Source organism: Schistocerca nitens, chromosome 4 (genome assembly GCF_023898315.1).
Source record: "Schistocerca nitens isolate TAMUIC-IGC-003100 chromosome 4, iqSchNite1.1, whole genome shotgun sequence".
NCBI lineage: Eukaryota > Metazoa > Arthropoda > Insecta > Orthoptera > Acrididae > Schistocerca > Schistocerca nitens.
The window spans coordinates 537,214,773-537,228,596 of record NC_064617.1 but is presented as its reverse complement, the minus strand read 5'-3'; the positions used below and the strand labels follow the sequence as shown (position 1 = coordinate 537,228,596).

At 45.9% G+C, this 13,824-nt stretch overlaps 1 protein-coding gene and 1 pseudogene across 2 annotated transcripts in view; both read right to left on the bottom strand.

The window, feature by feature from the left end:
* Positions 1-13,824, bottom strand: part of LOC126251308 (ABC transporter G family member 23) — a 341,716-nt gene that overhangs the window by 138,463 nt on the left and 189,429 nt on the right. The window lies entirely within an intron of this gene.
* On the bottom strand, positions 10,501-10,617 carry LOC126253746 (5S ribosomal RNA; annotated as a pseudogene).

Sequence of the window (13,824 nt, the reverse complement as noted above, 5' to 3'; positions counted from 1 at the left end):
GATGATTAGTTTATTCTCAAACCCATCCTCGATATGTTCCGTCAATGTTAGAATTTGACTGGTACAGAACTTTCCAGGTCTAAAACCTGCTTGGTGTGGAATTAGCTTCGAGTCAACGATCTTCTCTGTTCTGTTGAGGATCAATCTTTCACAGAGCTTAAACAGGCGGCAGAGAAGGGTTATTGGTCGATAGCTCTTCGGAGACTCTGGGTCCTTCCCGGGTTTAAGGAGAGCCACCACTTTTGACTTCCTCCACAGTTTCGGGATTTGAAAGGTTTCACGGCATACGTTAAAAATTCCAAGTATCCAGTCCCTGGCGCCAAGGTCGAAGTTTTTAATCTGTTCCACGCAAATATCATCAAACCCAGCGGCTTTCCCATTCTTCTTGGTATTTATGCCATTGTTCAACTCTCTCATGGTAAATGGTTTCTGGAAGTTGGTGTTTTCAGTTGGCAGTAGGCGTGTGATTTTAGTTTTCTGACGTTTGGAGTTGAACTTGCCGTTTAGAAGGAGTTGGTTGGCCACCTGGTTTGGAGTTACGTTGGCCGGGGCCTTGCTTAGCCTTGGGTCACCATCCAGTTTCTTAATCAGGTTCCAGGCTATTTTGCTACTGTGGGACATATCCATTCTTTCTAGGGTCGCTGTCCACTTCTTCTCGCATGCCTCGCTGAAGGCTGACATTAAAGCTGTGCGACAGGTGATGGTTTCGTCGCTGAATGGGTCTTCCGCGAACAATACTTGATACTTCTCCAGGATGTCCTTTGAGGCATTTGAGAGCCCTGGGATATAGTGTTGTCTGCAGCCCCTAGGAATATAGCGCCTAGATACCTTTCGCAAAGTCTCAACGAAGATAAGATAATTATTTGGTATTGGGGTCAGACTGGCTAAGTCCTCATCCAGCGCTTGGGTATGTTCTGACCACCTAGCCTTTTTAAAGTTGAATCTCCTACGGAAAGATATTTTGGTTGTTTTGATTGTTGAGTAGACTTGGATTTCAATAGGTCGATGTTGTTTCTTTGGGATTGCATCATATACTCTTTTGCAGCAGGTGTCGTAGATGCTCCGGCTGACGAAGCAAATGTCGGGATTGTAACCTCGCTTCCAAATTTTGCTGTTGAAGGAGCAGGGGAGCTTGGGGTCGTGGAGAAGTGAGAGGTTATTTGCCTCAGCCCATTGCTCTAGCAGCTGACCATTGGCGTCTGTCTCGTCGTAGCCTCAGGTGGTGCTGTGGCTGTTAAAGTCGCCCACAACGAAGTGTGTCCTTTGGTTGTTGAAGCTTTCTGGCGTTGAAATGTGTAAGTTCTGGCCGGGGGCTTTATATACGGAGCATATTGTAAATGATCCACTCTCTATGGCTAATACTTCAATGTTGTTGGTGGTTGTCTTACTCGTGGAAGAGAGCAGCATCTCGGGTCTGGTAAATATTGCGGTCCCATGCCTTCTGTGAGGTTCTTCTACTGCCAAGCGCATTCCTTTGATATTGAGTCTGTTTGCTGTTTCATCTCTATGCGTTTCCTGCAGGCACAGTACGTCCCACTTTTCTGATTGGCATAGTTGCGATATTACATTCTCTTTATTGTTGGTGATTCCCTCGACGTTCAGGCTGACGATCGTCAGGGTTGGCCCTGAAGAGGACCTGTTTTTGTTTTGGGCTTTTGATTGCATTGGTTTTCGGTGGTAGAAGGTTTGGCCGTTGTCCGATTGGGAATTTTTATGGATGACAATGCACCATGTCACTGGGCACAACTGATCGCAACTGGTTTGAAGATCATTCTCGACAGTTAGAGCGAATGAGACCGTCCAGATCGCCCGACATGAATCCCATCGAACATTCATAGACATAATCGAGAGGTCAGTTCGTTTACAAAACCCTGCACGGGCAACAGCTCCGCAATTATGGACGACTATTGAAGTAGCATGGCTAAATATTTCTGCAAGGAACTTCCAACGACAAGTGGAGTCCATGCTGCACTACGCCGATGGGGGGTATCCCGAGACTTTTTTAACGTCAGTGTTGTTATTAGGAGAAAAAGCTCAGTATCATTCTCATTAAGAGCATCCGGTCTTGCAGAATATCGATATTAATATCTCCTCTGCTACGTTTCGCTAAGGCTTCGTAATTATAGGTATCTTTGGATATCTACGAGGGGCATTTGAAAAGTCCATGAAAAGTCCGAGGGATGGCACCACCGGCGCGTATCGAGGTCATGTTTAGTTAGTAGCATCTTTGGAAAGAACGCATACCAAGTTTCAGCGATATTGGTCTATTTCTTTGTGTTTGGCATTCGTGTGAATCAAGGACGTCGAGTGATTGTCAAAAAAATGGACAAAAAAGAATTTCGTGTGGTGATTAAACATTACTTTATGAAAGGCAAAACGCCTCAGGAGACTAAAGAGAAGCTTGATAAACATTACGGTGACTCTGCACCTTTGATTAGAACAGTTTATAAGTGGTTTCAAAATTTTTGGAGTGGCCATATGGGCGTAAGTGATTCTGAACGTTCTGGACACCCTGTGGAGGTTACGACTCCAGAAATCATTGATAAAATCCATAATATGGTGATGGATGAGAGAAGAGTTAAGGTGTGTGAGATTGCTAGTGCTGTGGGCATCTCGAATGAACGGGTGCATAATATTTTGCATAAACATTTGGACATGAGAAAGCTATCTGCAAGATGGGTTCCGCGATTGCTCATGCTTGACCAAAAACGGAACCGTGCGAATTGTTGCAAGCGTGGTTTGCAGCTGTTCAGGAAGAATCCACAGGACTTTAAGCGTGGTTTCGTCATTGTGGATGAGACAAGGAAACATTACTAAACTCCTGAGAACAAACAACAATCTAAACAGTGGGTTAGTAAGGGAGAATCTATACCAAAAAAGCGAAGACCATTCCTTCGGCCGGAAAGGCTACGGCGACTGTCTTTTGGGATTCGCAAGGGGTAATCCTCATCGACTATCTGGAAAAGGGTAAAAATATTACAGGTGAATATTATTCATTGTTATTGGACCGTTTGAGAACCAAGCTGCAAGAAAAACGCCGGCGATTGGACAGCAAAAAAGTCCTTTTCCATCACGACAATGCACCAGCACACACCTCAGCAGTTGTGGTTGCAAAATTAATGGTTCAAATGGCTCTGAGCACTATGGGACTTAACATCTGAGGTCATCAGTCCCCTAGAACTTAGAAATACTTAAACCTAACTAGCCTAAGGATATCACACACAACCATGCCCGAGGCAGGATTCGAACCTGCGACCGTAGCGGTCGCGCGGTTCCAGACTGAAGCGCCTAGAACCGCTCGGCCACTCCGGCCGGCGCAAAATTAGTAGAAATAGGATTCCAACTCGTTTCACATCCCCCCTATTCTCCAGACCTGGCTCCCTCGGACTACTATTTGTTCCCCCATTTGAAGAAATGGTTGGCAGAACAAAGATTTTATTCAAACGAGGAGGTGATTGCAGCAACTAATAGCTACACTCCTGGAAATTGAAATAAGAACACCGTGAATTCATTGTCCCAGGAAGGGGAAACTTTATTGACACATTCCTGGGGTCAGATACATCACATGATCACACTGACAGAACCACAGGCACATAGACACAGGCAACAGAGCATGCACAATGTCGGCACTAGTACAGTGTATATCCACCTTTCGCAGCAATGCAGGCTGCTATTCTCCCATGGAGACGATCGTAGAGATGCTGGATGTAGTCCTGTGGAACGGCTTGCCATGCCATTTCCACCTGGCGCCTCAGTTGGACCAGCGTTCGTGCTGGACGTGCAGACCGCGTGAGACGACGCTTCATCCAGTCCCAAACATGCTCAATGGGGGACAGATCCGGAGATCTTGCTGGCCAGGGTAGTTGACTTACACCTTCTAGAGCACGTTGGGTGGCACGGGATACATGCGGATGTGCATTGTCCTGTTGGAACAGCAAGTTCCCTTGCCGGTCTAGGAATGGTAGAACGATGGGTTCGATGACGGTTTGGATGTACCGTGCACTATTCAGTGTCCCCTCGACGATCACCAGTGCTGTACGGCCAGCGTAGGAGATCGCTCCCCACACCATGATGCCGGGTGTTGGCCCTATGTGCCTCGGTCGTATGCAGTCCTGATTGTGGCGCTCACCTGCACGGCGCCAAACACGCATACGACCATCATTGGCACCAAGGCAGAAGCGACTCTCATCGCTGAAGACGACACGTCTCCATTCGTCCCACCATTCACGCCTGTCGCGACACCACTGGAGGCGGGCTGCACGATGTTGGGGCGTGAGCGGAAGACGGCCTAACGGTGTGCGGGACCGTAGCCCAGCTTCATGGAGACGGTTGCGAATGGTCCTCGCCGATACCCCAGGAGCAACAGTGTCCCTAATTTGCTGGGAAGTGGCGGTGCGGTCCCCTACGGCACTGCGTAGGATCCTACGGTCTTGGCGTGCATCCGTGCGTCGCTGCGGTCCGGTCCCAGGTCGACGGGCACGTGCACCTTCCGCCGACCACTGGCGACAACATCGATGTACTGTGGAGACCTCACGCCCCACGTGTTGAGCAATTCGGCGGTACGTCCACCCGGCCTCCCGCATGCCCACTATACGCCCTCGCTCAAAGTCCGTCAACTGCACATACGGTTCACGTCCACGCTGTCGCGGCATGCTACCAGTGTTAAAGACTGCGATGGAGCTCCGTATGCCACGGCAAACTGGCTGACACTGACGGCGGCGGTGCACAAATGCTGCGCAGCTAGCGCCATTCGACGGCCAACACCGCGGTTCCTGGTGTGTCCGCTGTGCCGTGCGTGTGATCATTGCTTGTACAGCCCTCTCGCAGTGTCCGGAGCAAGTATGGTGGGTCTGACACACCGGTGTCAATGTGTTCTTTTTTCCATTTCCAGGAGTGTATTTTGCAGACTTGGACAACACCTATCATTCGGAAGGGATCAACAAATTAGAACAGCGTTGGACGAAGTTTATAAGTCTAAAAGGAGACTATGTCGAAAAGTAAAATAAGGTTTACCCCAAACACGTAAGTAGTTTTTATTTTTGCACGGACTTTTCAAATGCCCCTCGTATTGTCGCCCATTATTTGAATATGCTTTATCCATATAAACTGGTATGCTTCGTTTGTGTCTCATATCTTCATTTAGGATGAAGTGAGCTGCAATGTAACCTAGAGCTGTATCTGAAGACCTGCTCATCTCTGGTGGCGCACGAAATTGACCTACTGCTGTTACTCTCGACGATGTCAGTGTGTAAACAGAGATCTTCCAGATCTAATTCGTGAAAAAAAATGTATTCCACAATGTGTGGGGGCGCTTTCGGTTGCATGTGACTGCTAACTGTCGTAACAACACATGTCTTTAGTTCTGCAGTATCCTCGATTCAGTTATATCACAGAAACGGAAGAGCTCGCAGTAGAGCAGCGTGATTTGACAGCGAAAATCGTCCTAAATGCACTGCAGTCAGATGCACATGACTACGTTTAGGATGCTCGCCTGTTCTGCGTGCCAGTTTCAACGAGAGGACGAAGTTAAATATTCGGGTTGCATCCGCCCGCAACATTCGTTAAACTGTGTCCAGCGTTCGAGGACACCGTTCGTCTTGTTACTTCATGAGAATCATCGGGCGTCTCCTTGTAAACAGTTACAGTTACATTCTTCGCCAAGAGTAGCAGTGGACAAGCAAACACACAGCTGCGTGTTAAATATAAAACTTGTCAAATGCATTCAATTTGCAGTTGTATAGTGTTGCAACTGCCCCGCTCTCGTTCATCGACTGACATTATAAAAACATGTTTGATGTACAAACGCTATACTGAAACGAGAATGTACATTGCATAGCAAAATCATGATGTAAGAAAAGAAAGCACCAAAGTTATCAGTTCAAATGTGTGTGAAATCTTAAGGGACTTAACTGCTGAGATCATCAGTCCCTAAGCTTACACACTACTTAACCTAAATTATCCTAAGGACAAACACACATACGCGTCCCTGAGGGAGGACTCGAACTTCCGTCGGGACCAGCCGCACAGTCCATGACTGCAGCGCCATAGACCGCTCGGCTAATCCCGCGCGGCAGTTATCAGTTACCAGTAGTATCTACCGAGGAGAGCATTATGAGTGAAGTAATCTTAATCATAGTTTCTCAAGTTGATTTTGGGATACGATGATTTCTAAAATGTTTTTGTTGTGTTTATTTCCTCCGTTAGGGCGTCTCAGAAAGCATTATAAATTTCATTATCTTAATATTTATTGTTTACTCATTCTTCTTTTTCTTTTTTTACTTACGGGCCACTATGGACTATGTTTATTTCAACTGTGTCTCCTTTCCTTTCTTCCACATTTCTCTCATCATTTATCGAGATTTCTCTGTCCTTTCTTCTGTTCAAGTAGCTGTAGTCTTCTTCTTCAGTTTTTCTTGGAAACCTATGGAATCTCGCAATTTCTTTCTGAGTGGCAATCGTTCTTCAACATCTTGTGGGCTAATTTGGAGTCCGTCTATGTCCCTTCCAATTTCTTTGCATCATATTTTATGCATTTTTAATTTACCGACATAAGTGAACAGTCTTTTTGTTAGTCTGTTGGTATTCAGTCTTGGGAAGTGGTCATAGAAAGCTGTTCTTTTTCTTATTATCTCTGTAATTTTTTTCTATGTGTGTACAAAATACACTATTACGACGTCTTATCTATGACTTCTAGCGTTTAAGTTGTCTCAAAATTTTCCTTGGAATTTTTCTTTCTGTGGTTTCCAGTGCTTCCATCATCGGCTTTTTGGGTGGAGTAAAAGTTTCTGCTGCATAAAGTGCTTCTGGGCGAATTACTTTAGAGTAGTGTCTAAGTTTAGCATTGAGTGATATTGATTTCTTGTTATATATTATTACATCCTTAGTGAAGTAGTAGGCCTACGCTGTTTTCATCTTATTAACTCTTGCTTTAATGGCTTCTTTTCCCGAAATACCTTAATATTTGTCATAAATTTGGGCTTCCGCTTGTTTTTCTCAGTAATTCTATCTGTTTCCAGTGGACCTGAAGAAATAGCTAGGATATCTGCGAAAGCAAGATAATCTATCTTATAACATAATTTAATTCCCTTATTGATTTGGCTTTCCTTGATATTCTATTATTTTTTCATCATTTATCTTCTTCCTCTTTCTTCTAGCTGTTTTAAACCTTGTTTCTTGTCGCTTCTATTCTAGTAAGCTATTTCATCATTGTCGAGCAGTGGAAGCTGCAGCTGGTATTCAACAACATCGTAAAACTTTGAATGTCGGTTTCTCGGAAACCCTTGAAAGTACATCGTACTAGAACAGCATTTATGTACTGCAGTTGTCTGGGAGATGCGCAAAATCGGAGACCCCCTGAGTGTATTCTTCTTTTGTCAGCAAGTACAGAGCGTCTTGACGGATACATGAATTAGTGACCATAGGCTCACGGAATACTGTAACATCTAAAGCTACTAGAAATAAACGCAAATTAGAACTATTTAAAACAGCAGATATATATTTGATTGATGCTTTCTTAAGAGAGAGTCTCTATTCCTTTCAAACCACCTATGTAACCGTTGACCAGGTGGGGCTTAAATTCACTTTGCAGAATACAGTAAGTATGTGATTAGGGGCACACTGAATGGCTGGGATGGTGGAACTTCAATTGGAGACAGGTAAATCAACACGCTACGCTTTGCGGATGGTACTACCCTCATGGCACGAAGGGAAGAGGAACTTATGGATCTGGTCTCCAGAGTGAAAACCATTAATTTAAGTTTCGGTCTAGAGCTAAACATGAAAAAAGCCATCCAATGGTTATTAATCGGCAAGGTTTGGATGAGATTCACCTTACAGAATGCTTAAATGATCTAGAGGTTGTGAATGATTGTTTACCTAGCGTCTATGATCAATGACATAGGAAAGTGTGATAAGGAAATGGTTAAATTCACTAAGATCTGGCAGAGCCGGGCAATATCTAAAATAGCGAAGATGCGCCTGATGGAATCTTTGGTGTTCTGTGTCTTGTTGTACGGCTGCGAGACCTGTACTGTGAAAGCTAGTGGCAAGAGCAGAACTGATGCCTTTGAGATGTGGCGTTGGCTGAAAACGTAACATGTACCGTGGACAGAAAGAAGAACCAATGCTTCCATTACAGAAGAAATTAGCATTTGTTCCCGAAAAAATGGTTCAAATGGCTCTGAGCACTATGAGACTTAACATCTGAGGTCATCAGTCCCCCAGAACTCAGAACTACTTAAACCTAACTAACCTAAGGACATCATACACATCCATGTCCGAGGCAGGATTCGAACCTGCGACAGTAGCGGTCGCGCGTTTCCAGACTGAAGCGCCTAGAACTGCTCGGCCACACCGGCCGGCCTTTTCTTCCCGTGTCAGCCAAAGATACTTCCAGTTCAATGGGCAATTTTGGGCAGAGAAGAGGATGATTTAGGAAAAAAAAATATATCTTGCAAGTCAAAATCGGAAGCAGAACACCAAGAGGAAGAGCAGCAAACAGATGGCTGGATCAGGCGAAGAAGATTACTAGCCTACCTCTTTACGTTATATTAAGAGGAGCTGAAGATTGCTGTATATCGATTTAATAAGTTAAGAAAGTAACGAAGAAATGAGGTCACGACACTACAACAGTGCCGACTGGGTTACCTGTAGCTTTCAGTTCCGACAGTTACACTGTGAGCTGCTTTCTAGGCCTCTTCAGTTGACGAGTTACTACATGACGTATTCAAGTATTGGGTGTAGATCTGATCTGCAATTTACTTTCCTTGATACTCATCATTTGGATTTGCATATCTGGCGGACCTTATATCCAACAATTATTTTCCTAGTATTTACTTCTTATTTATCAGATCGTCTGATGATGACTTGGTAATAAGACGAAACCGGTAACGATACAATTTATGTGACTTGAAGCTGACATATGCATTACAAAATACGTTTTCGTACGTCTGTGTGAAGAGACGGTGTGCCTCGCGCTCTCGAGTGTGCCCGTCTCCCTCGTGCTGACCGGTCTCTGCCGGCCCGTGCGGCCAGTTGTGTTGTGTTGCAGTGCGTCGCGTTACTCAACGGACGGTGGCCGAGTTTCGCCGGAATGCATTACTCATTACCGCAGCTGCTGAGGAGGCGCTGAGTCAGGTGATTACGAGGCGGAGAGCCGCCCGCAGAACGGCAGCTTTCCGTTTTCCTGAGCAGGCAATTCCCGCGTCACGCGGCGTACCCACCGGCCTCCTCAACGCGGCGCCAGCGCCCACTAGTCTGTCTTGCATAACGCCGGCCGCCCGAGTTCGGAGCAAAGAGGTCGAGGCTCTTCACCGCATATTTCGAATTTGCTTCCATGGTGACTTGTGGGTTCTGAGAGATAGGTCGTGCCATTTAGACGTAACATTTGTCCTGATATTCCGTGTACATTCGCCAGACGCTACGGAAACGGCTCAATTCTTCTTCACCTTCTTCGCGTTAATCTCGTCTAGTACGGGGCCCACAACACTCAAGATTGGCAAACTTATTTTATTTAACTTTCCGCCGGATTCCCTTCCTGTTGCCGCACACGTCACTTACCTAAGGGAGGCGAAACCATGTGTGCGTCCTATCTGTGAATCGTGTGAACTTTTGTTCTGTGTGTGATGGTAATTGAACTGTTTGTGTATTAGAATGGAGGCTTTCACGACCGGATGACATACCTGCTGGTAAAGCTTTCGAGATGTACGGTTGCGGTCCAAGGAACTCTTCTGTTCCTGACCGTTTCGTCCAGAACCGCGCTGGACATCCTCAGAGGCGCTCCTCCGCTCGGCAAGACTCAGCGGAGGAGCGCCTCTGAGGATGTCCAGCGCAGTCCTGGACGAAATGTCAGGAACAGAAGAGTTTCTTGAACCACGTCCTCACATCCTGAAAGGCTTCTCCGCAGCAATTTTTGGGTATTGCGGAAATTGGGAGCCAGCCCAGTATTTGCCCAAACGAGCTTGGGAAACCGCTTAAAATCACTCTCAGGCTAGCTCGTTCAGCAGCCCTGGGTCGTTAATCCGCCACGTGGGTTCGATCCTGGTCGGCCTCACCCTATCGCGCAAGCTACAGCGCTGCGGATCACGCTACACGAGCAGGCTTTTCACCACCGTGTGACTTTTAATAATGAACACATTTTTTCATTCTTATTACTCCCATCTGTCTATGGCCAAATTTCTTTGACAAAGATCTTCTCACGTGGCGCAGAAAGGGATATTACACTAGCATCAAATATATCCTCATAGTTCCTTCAGAATAACCGACAAAAACACGTTACTATGCTGAAACGCAGTTAAAAAAATACTCCCCACAGGCTTTGGAAGGCCAACGGTACCGAGCGACCGCCGTGTTATCCTCGGAGGCGTCACTGGAGGCGAATATGGAGGGGAATGTGGTCAGTATACCGACCTACCGCTCGTTGTCAGTTTCCGAGACCGGAGCCGCTACTTCTCAAACAAGTAGCTCCTCAGTTTGCCTCACAAGGGCTAAGTGCACCGCGTTTGCCAACAGCGCTCGGCAGCTCTGACGGTTACCCAACAAGTGGTAGCCAAGCCCGACAGCGCTTAACTTCGGTGATCTGACGGGAACCGGCGTTACCACTGTGGCAAGGCCGTTAGCTGTACTACAGCTGCATTGTGTTTACATGTGGGAGAGGAGCGAAGATAAAAGAAACGTACTAGGCTGAAGGTGTGGATTTCATGGCGAGATAGTAAAAGCATTCAATAAAATTTTTATGGGAGTTGCAAGTCACTGCCTAAACTGATATGAAAATTATTTACGAATGAACGAGAGTACATTTCAATATTCCTCACGAGAGGGACGCTCATGTTATGAAGCAGGGCACTCACCTCAAATACGCTACATCCATGTTATTAAACAGTACATTAAACCAAGGAGGACAGATTTCTCCTTGCAGTAAACGGAAGGCGATCGCTTTTTGTGATAAAAAGTAAGACAAGATTCGATCAAATAAATCTGACAAAAAACATTTCACAAAAGTACCCTACTGGACTACATCCAATATAATGGACAAACCGAACACATCAAAGAAATTTAATAGTGTAGTACCGGTGTAGGACTCCTACCCTACGCCCATTTACTTTCCAGCTGTAGCATCATAAGCGCCTCTACAGCCGAGATCACTTGCGCACGCCTAAGCGGTGGTCCTCGATTCGCCCTCCATCGCGCTGCCTTTATCTTTCTTTAATTCTGGTGATGGAAGAAATCTTCACCGCCAGTATTTGGCCGGCTAGTGGAAGAGACAAGATCGCTAAAATTTCCTGATCAACCAGTGCGCCAATGGACTGGAATAAATTTCAAACATCTCCGCAGTGGCGTTCGAAATTGTGACATTGTTAGTGGTGAAGCGTCACTCGGATGGGGAAGTTAAGCACGGCGGTCCCCTTTGTAAGAGTTTATGTTTTCAGCTGGAGATAAATGGACAAGAAATTTATGCTAGACAGCCACGAGGAAGGTCCAAATATTCGCGAGTCCTGACGTACGGCAAACACGTACAGTTTAGCTTTTTCCAAGCCATTGGGGACAGTTATCGCGATTTGTGCGTACTCGATGCAGATGATAATTTTCCATGAGGTAGCTGCGGTTCAACGATAGTTCTAGACACCGAGATAAGCACAAGCATCCGACGGATGTTTTGGAAGTTATTTCGCACAGCATGTGGGTTAGCATACACAACTTTGACAGCAGCTTTCAATGGATGGGGTAGATTTTCACCAGAACCGAGCCTAGCGTGCCACGGTGAAAAGCTTGCTATGCACTGTGAATACGTTGCTAGACTGTAAAGTTGTCCAAGAAACGGAAATCGAAACTGGTATAGCCAATAAATAAAAACTGTTTTAGCATTAATTGATACTAACACTTATACTTAAAGTTGATGAGGTCACGGTTGCTCTCTGCCAACAACATAGAAATGTGAGTATTGGTACAGCTTCAGGAATAGTCCTTGACGAGTCCTGTGCTCATTAAGTTTGCGATGAGATGACGAAAATTTTCTGGTCTTTGCTGACAAATTGAGATTGTCATAACTCAACCAGAGGGCAGCTCTAACTAGAAAGTTATTACTAGCTGCAGCGGGATTGAAATAATGGGGCTGTCCATGAGCGAGGAAATTCCTTTTGCAGCTCCTGTGCTGGTTGTCTTAGAGGCCTCATTCAGTAGATGTCAAGCGGTGCTACGAACTCGTAAATTCAGGGAGACAGTTGTGGGCCGTAGTAGAAAGATGAAGAGAGGGCCGGTGCTCTAAGGACGCGAAGTGTTAATGGTAGTTCCAGGTTCTATAGTCGAACGTCGTCTGTATAGAGAAGGCGCGCATGACTTTACGGCAGCACGTCGTGTCTAACGACAGTTGATAGACACATACAGGTTATGGTAATATAATTCGAGCTGCTGTTAATATATATACGGTGGCATCCTTTTTCTAGGTCAGGGAGCTAATAGTTTGAGTTTGCGATCGATGTCCTGGTCAAAGAAGCCAACATGGGGAGTTTTTTTTTTTTTTTTGCTAAAGTGAGAATAAATAGCATTCTCCAGATCCGACATAGTCGCGTATATGAACAGTGATCCAATACTGCAAATGTTTTTTATTCCAGTCTTGAGTTTAGGACATGGTGTGGAAAAGACCTGTGGATGGTCATTACTGACTGAAACCGGTCATAGCCAAAAGAATTGATATTGTGATCAAAGACTGGAATAAAAAACATATAAACATCGGCGTTCCAAAACATCCCAAAGGTGTTTCATAGGGTTCAGGTCCGGACTCTGTGCAGTCCAGTCCATTACACGGATGTTGTGTCGTGTAACCACTCCGCTACAGGCTGTGCATTATGAACAGGTGCTCGATCATGTTGAAAGATGCACTCGACTTCCCCGAATTGCTCTTCAACAGGTGGTAATGAAGAAGGTGCTTAAAACATCATTATACGACTGTGCTATGATAGTGCCACGCAAAACAACAGGGGTGCAAACCCCCTCCATGAAAAACACGACCACACCATAACACCACCGCCTCCGAATTTTACTCTTGGCACCACACACGCTGCCAGATGACATTCACTGGGCATTCGCCATACCCACACCCTGCCATCGGATCGTCACACTGTGTACCGTGATTCGCCACTCCACACAACGTTTTTCCACCGTTCAATAGTCCAATGTTTACGCTCCTTACACCAAGCGAGGCGTCGTTTGGCATTTACAGGTTTGGTGTGTGGCTTATGAGCAGCCGCTCGACCATGAAATCTAAGTTTTCACACCTCCCGCCTGTCATAGTACTTGCAGTGGATCCTGATGCAGTTTGGAATACCTGTGTGATGGTCTGGATAGATGTCTGCCTTTTACACATTACGACCCTATTCAAGTGTCGGCGGTCTCTGTCAGTCAACAGACGAGGTCGGCCTGTACGCTTTTGTGCTGTACGTGTGCCTTCACTATCACATCGGAAACAGTGGCCCTAGGGATGTTTACGAGGTGAAAATCTTACGTACAGACGTACGAGACAAGTGACAGCCAATCATCTGACCACGTTCGAAATCCGTGAGTTCTGCGGAGCGCCCCATTCTGGCCTCTCACGATTTCCAATCACCACTGAGGTCGCTGATATGAAGCATCTGGCAGTAGGTAGCAGCACAATGCACTTAATATGTGAAACGTATGTTTTCGGGGCTTCTGGCTACTTTTGATCACTGGAGCATCCTACCCTCTAGCATGTCAATGCCAAACCACACACGAGAGCTCCGACATCTGCAACAATCAGAATCTTTGGGTTCACAGTTATCGGTCATCCTTCATACAATCCCCACGGTGACC